Below are 7,078 nucleotides of genomic sequence, written 5' to 3'. Positions count from 1 at the left end.
CTCCAAGGGTGGGTTGTATTTGATAAAACATTTACCGTGGTAAAGAGATGTGAAAGGTTAGAATGTTTGATTATATATGCATTAATTAATCCTTAATTTTATCCCTTTCTGCATTCAAGTTTCTTTCCAATTAAAAAAAAACAGATTTAGCTATGCAATATAATGTAGTGGTTTAAACAGATTTTATGCCACCCAACAGCTGTGTATTTTTTTCTGGCATAAATAAAGGACCATTTTAATTATTGTTGTTTCATTTAAAATTTTAAATACTTTTAACATTGATGTTTTATTTTTAAGATAGATATAGTCACATTAGTGTTTTATCCCAAACAGTACTTTTTTTTCCCATTAATTCTAATTAGGCTCTCATATGTGGCAAATGGAAGGATAGAGTAGGTAGTCAAGAAAAATTACCAAACTAACATTTAGTAACTTAGGGACAGGGTTTGCCGCGACAAACTGTAAAAAAAAAGACATATTTTGAATCTCAGAAATAATAATCTATTGGTTGCATGTTACAATTTCTTTTAGAAAAATGGTCCTTTTGAATTCTCTAAAGCCAAAAGGAAAAAAATATTATTTGAGAAGTGAGTTGGATGCTGAGGAAAACTTCCTATGTTCAGTGATGTATCTTAAAAGTTGAAATAAAAAAAAAAAAGTTGAAATAATCATTTGTCTGATTTTTGTAATGTGTCTTAACTTCAGCACACCAAACACTAAACACAGTGTAATAGGTTGTACAGAAATGCCGAGATAGGTAATAACTTACATGTTCTGTTTTGTATATTTAAAAAAATCATTATTATATAGTATAAACCCTGTAGAATGCTGACACAGAAAAATCCATGTTCAAATCAGTTCTTTTTTATTTATTTATTTATTTATTTATTTATTTATTTATTTATTTATTTGACAGAGAGAGACACAGCGAGAGAGGGAACACAAGCAGGGGGAGTGGGAGAGAGAGAAGCAGGTCTCCTGCGGAGCAGGGAGCCCGATGCAGGGCTCGATCCCAGGACCCTGGGATCATGACCTGAGCCGAAGGCAGACACTTAACGACTGAGCCACCCAGGCGCCCCTCACATCAGTTCTTGTCCAGATAAATGATCTCTGATGTAAACCAGACAATAATTACCCAACATATTTTCTGATCTATATTTCTGTAGTAGAATCTACAGAAATAGATGAGTTGTGACTATTCCTATTTCAAAAACTATAGTTACAGGTGAGATGAGCTTTGAGAAAAGATTTCAATGACATTTGTTTTTGAAGTGAATGTCTTCTCAATTTTCTTTTTTTTTATTGATTGATTTATGTCAATCAATAGAGGGAGTGGGAGGGAAGAGTAGCAGAGGGAGAGACAGTCCTAAGCAGACTCCACGGTGAGTGCAGAGCCCACTAGGGGCTCAGTCTCAGGTCCCTGAGATCACGACCTGAGATGAAACTAAGATTTGGATGCTTAACGGACTGTGTCACCCAAGTGCCCCTTTCTCCATTTTCTTATAAAATAAATCTGTTACTTCAGACTTTCATTTATCAAGCATGATCTCCTTCACAGCTTCTGTGTTCTTGATGTCATTTAAATTTTGCTAATAGCAACCAATAGTTGAATACTAAAAGGAACAAAGATGAATATTGTACAGTTTATGAAGTTTTTTCGTGTTTGCCTCATCATCATAATGACTTGAATGGGCAGAGCTGAGAGCAGGTGTGAATATCATTGTTATACAGATAAGAAAATGGTTTCCAAGAAGATAAATGATTTACATTGTCCCAGGCTCCAGCAGGGTGGCTGGGAGCTCTCTATAGTCTTATTCATGGCCACAACAAGCCCTGACTTAAGGAGCCAGAGTATGCCCGCCATCCTAATAGAAAGGCACTATTGTTCAGGTTATGAATAAGGAGGTATCCTCTGAGACAGGCAATGGCAGCCCCTCCTCCAGGATTTTCCTTAGCAACTCCCCAAGCTGGATACCTTAGTTCTTCTGCAGCTTCCACCCTGAAAATGATGCCCTCCTCAGGGCAAGCCTGTGTAAGTTACAGTGGGTTTCTGGGAGGGCTGCAAAAGGGATTTGTCCCTATTGAGTTTGGATTCCTTTCTGGGTAAAGGTGAAAATTAGTGACATGTTATTGTGATCTAGACTAAAAGGATATAAAAATAGCTTACTTCTGTAAACCCAAACTTCAAACTAATGAGGTAAGAGGGGAGGCAATATCTCTGGTTTTATTTTAGCAACTACTTTTTTCTTGTTCCATAATTAACTCAGATTACCGCCTCCTGAATTTTTTTTTAAAGAAACAAAGTACAAAATATTACAGTTAGAGTAGAAGCTCTCTCTCATTCCATTCCCATCCCTCTATCCCCAGAGGTAACTAATATCCTGAAGTTGATGTGTATTTTTTCCTTCTATATATTTTCTACTTTTAGGGTATACCATGTATGGTTTACCATAGTGTTTTGTGTTCTTTTTGAGAGTTACATAAATGGCAGCATAGTATAGTTGACGTCGATCGAATCTTGCTTTTTTCCCCCTGACATTTATATTTCTGAGATTCAGCCTTGTTGATATGTGTAAATCTAGTTTGTCCTTTTTATAAATATACTACAATTAATTTTTCCATTCCTATATTGATTGACATTTGCAATGTTTCCATTCTTTTTATTCTTAAAAACAAGTGTAAAGATGTCCTTATGCCCACATGCAAGAGCTCCTCTAGGGCTTATTCTTATGCGTAGTATTTCATGTTCACAAGGTATAAACATCATCAACTTTTTAAGGTATTGACAAATTACTCTCTCTTCTGAGAGCAGGTTATGTCAGCTCTCATTTTTTCCTATCCTCTCAAACAGTTGGATATTGACATTCTCTTTTATAGTCTAGTAGAGGTAAAATGGCATTCCATTGTTATTATAATTTGCAGTTCTCTATTAGATTGACCATATTTCCACATTTTTTTCTTTGTTTGTCTGGTATTCTCTTTATTTATTTATTTATTTTTTATTGTTATGTTAATCCCCATACATTACATCATTAGTTTTAGATGTAGTGTTCCATGATTCATTGTTTGTGCATAACACCCAGTGCTCCATGCAGAACGTGCCCTCCTCAATACCCATCACCAGGCTAACCCATCCTCCCACCCCCTCCCCTCTAGAACCCCCAGTTTGTTTTTCAGAGTCCATCATCTCTCATGGTTCGTCTACCCCTCCGATTCCCCCCCTTCATTCTCCCCCTCCTGCTATCTTCTTCTTCTTTTTTTTTTCTTAACATATATTGCATTATTTGTTTCAGAGGTACAGATCTGAGATTCAACAGTCTTGGACAATTCACAGCGCTTACCAGAGCACATACCCTTCCCAGTATCTATCACCCAGTCACCCCATCCCTCCCACCCCACCCCCACTCCAGCAACCCTCAGTTTGTTTCCTGAGATTAAGCTAAAATTAACAAGTCAGGAAATGACAGATGTTGGCGGGGATGCGGAGAAAGAGGAACCCTCCTACACTGTTAGTGGGAATGCAAGCTGGTGCAGCCACTCTGGAAAACAGTATGGAGGTTCCTCAAAAAGTTGAAAATAGAGCTACCATACGATCCAGCAATTGCACTACTGGGTATTTACCCCAAAGATACAAAAGTAGGGATCCGAAAGGGTACTGCACCCCGATGTTTATAGCAGCAATGTCCACAATAGCCAAACTGTGGAAACAGCCAAGATGTCCATCGACAGATGAATGGATAAAGAAGATGTGGTATATATATATATGTATATATATATATATATACATATATATATATATATATATATATACAATGGAATATTATGCAGCCATCAAAAGGAATGAAATCTTGCCATTTGCAACGACGTGGATGGAACTGGAGGGTATTATGCTGAGCGAAATAAGTCAAACAGAGAAAGACATGTATCATATGACCTCACTGATATGAGGAATTCTTAATCTCAGGAAACATATTTCCACATTTTTAATGGTCGTTTGAGTTTCCTCCTCTGTGAAATTCCTGATCTCATCCTTTGTCCATCTTTTTAAAATTAACCTTTTTTTCTTATTTTTGCAGGTGTTTTTGTAGATATTGGAAGCCAGTCTTTTTGTCCCACTGCAGATCAAAAAGTAAATTCCAAAGATCTCTGTGGAATGTGGATTATTTGAGAGAAAATGATAAAATGGTAGAGAAGAACCTCAAGACCACAACATGCGTGAGTGTTCCCATATTTGTTCCTCTTAGTCCCAGAACAAAACTTTAATAACTATGTCCCAAAACAAGGATACTGCTGTGGGAGGGGAACACCTTGGAAAGCCCTCTCAGGAGTTTTACCAATGTGCATGCAAATTCATAGAAATTGTATCATTTTGTTATGATCACTTATGTAATAATAATTCAGCTTTCTATAAGATATTTCTAGTGGGCAGTTATAAACCTGTACCATAGCATGTTTTATGTCTTTAAAAGACCCACTTTCACTAGTAGGCAGCACTAGATCTTACTCCTTCTTCTGTACCACAGCCAGCTTCCACTTTGTGGCTTGATTTTAACTTGCTGATGGTTTCCTTGTTGGTTCAGAAATGTAAACTTTAAGAAAATCATATTTATCATTTTATCTTTTATACTTTTTCTTCCTCAATCTTATGAAACCTTTTCCACTCTTATGTCATAATGACATTTTCCTGTATTTTCTTCTCAATGTGTTAAATACTTAGTTTTCATATTGAGATCTTTAATCTGAAATATATTTTATATATAGTATGAAGAAAGAAATACAACTTTATTTTTTCCTCTATGGATTGTCAATTTTTTTCAGTACCATTTTGACTAGTTCAACCATCCATTTGTAATGGCAGTTCTCTTGCATTATATCAAATTCTCACATAAGTTTATGCATGCTTCCCTGTTTTCTGTTCTATTTCATTTGTCTTTTCGGTCCTCCCTGCACCAATGTCATGCTATTTTTGTTACTAGAGTTATATGAGTCTTGATATCTGGTAAGTTACAACTGGTAGTTATGTAAATGTTAATTCACTTTAAATTTTGTATATAGGTTTATCTAATCTACAAATAACACCAATTGTACTTCTTTACTATAACTATTTCTTTTCCTTCTCTTATTTCATTGGTAAGTATTTTCAGTACAGTGCTGATTATAGAAGAGGTGATCGATGTCTTGTTTTCATTTTAAAGGGAATGTTTCTGTTATTTTGACATTAATGTTTGCTTTATTTTTAAATTAACATGTTATATTAAAGAAGCTTTTTTTCTATTTCTAGTTTGCTAATAGTTTTAATAATGAATGTTGATTGCATTTAATCAAATGCTTCTTCTGCATCCGTTGAGATTAATATGTCTTTGTCCTTAATTTCATAAATTGCTTGATTTCATAAATTATTAAAAAATACTCTAAATATTAAGCTATCCTGACATTTCTGGGATAAGCCCTATTTTATGCCATATTAAAAAAAAAGATGGTGTTGAATCTGTCAGGCTTTTATTTGGGATTATTGGATTATATGTAAGTATTCAAAAATCACCTTATTAGAAAGGCTTTCACTGCTATGCTTATAAAAGAACAGATTTCCCCCATCCATTACTCTATTTCCTTACTCTCCATTCTTTTCTCTATAGCACTTATCATCATCTGACATGTTATATATTTATTTGTTTATTATCTGTCTCCCCCAAGAGAATATAAATTCAGAGGGAGCAGACCTTTATTTTGTTCACTGCTCTTCTGTATGTAACATGAGCAGAATATTTGTTTAATGGACTAATGTACTTGAGATAATTATTTTATGTAAATGAGTAAATGTATAAATGAGTGCTATTAGCCCTTTTTTTTTTCTTTTTCTGTCATTGTCTGATTTTGATATTAAGGTTATTCCAACTTCATAAAGTTAATTGGGTAGCTATGGAACATTTCATATAAAGTATAATTACTCCTTAGGATTTGATAATGTCTAGTGTTTTCTGATAGGTAGGAAATGATGAATGACTTGATTTCTTTAATGTTATGGTTATCTTTAGGTTTCTAAAAAATTCTTCTTGAGCTATTTTTGGTAGTTAATATTTTTCAATAAAATTGCTGCTGTCTACATTTTCAGATTAATTGGCATATTAGTTTATTATTGCTGCTATAACAAATTACTACAAACTTAGTGGCTTAAAACAACACAAATTCATTATTTTATAGTTCTGGAGGTCAGAAGTCTAAAATGAGCAGTAAGGGACTTTTCCAGTTTCCAGAGATTGGCAGCATTACTTGGCTTACTGCCCCACGATACTCTGACCCTCCTACCTCCCTCTGTAAGGACCCTTGTGATTTCAGTGGACCCACCTGAATGATAATTCATGATACTCTTCCCATCTCAAGATCTTTAACTGAATCATATCTGCAAAGTCCCTTTTGCCAAATAAGGTAAAATTTTCACAGGTATTAGGAATTAGGATGTGGACATCTTTTGGAGGGCCATTATTCTATACCTGCCACAATTGGCATCATATTTTTCATTGTATTTTTCCTGTTTTTCTATATTTTGCCTTTTTAAATTTCAAAATGCATTTATATCTTCCTCTATCACTTTCTCTTTTAATCAATTTGTCTATTTTATATTATATTTGCCTTATTAACTATACCCTGAACAACTGTAGCAGGAGTGGAGGGTTTATTGTAAAGGTTGGAAAGGCATGGTCAGCCATACTGGCAGTTCTGTTCAAGTTAATTTCCTCCCACCTGTCATTTCCCAGTAGTTCATCAAACAAAACTACTTTCTTTGTACTCGGAGCGTTCTAAGTAACCCCTGTCAGCATGCTTCCTAACTCAGTGTTAAAGGTAATGGTTCATCCTAAACATTTTCACTCCTCGTCCCACTGTCGAACTGCTCATTCTCTACGACTGAAACCACTCTGAGCTTCCTTTCTCTCGAGTCTCAGCTCTTGGGAATACCAAAGGAGGTGAGCGGTTCACCTTACTACTCCCTCGGGGCCAAGGCCTGGGCATGCGCATCCGCCGCAGCGGATTGGAAGCGAAGCACGGGTCTCTGGGACCTGTCAAGCTGGTTCCGACATCT

Source organism: Neomonachus schauinslandi, chromosome 12, assembly GCF_002201575.2.
Source record: "Neomonachus schauinslandi chromosome 12, ASM220157v2, whole genome shotgun sequence".
NCBI lineage: Eukaryota > Metazoa > Chordata > Mammalia > Carnivora > Phocidae > Neomonachus > Neomonachus schauinslandi.
The sequence above is the reverse complement of the archived record's forward strand: the minus strand, read 5'-3'. Positions refer to the sequence as shown.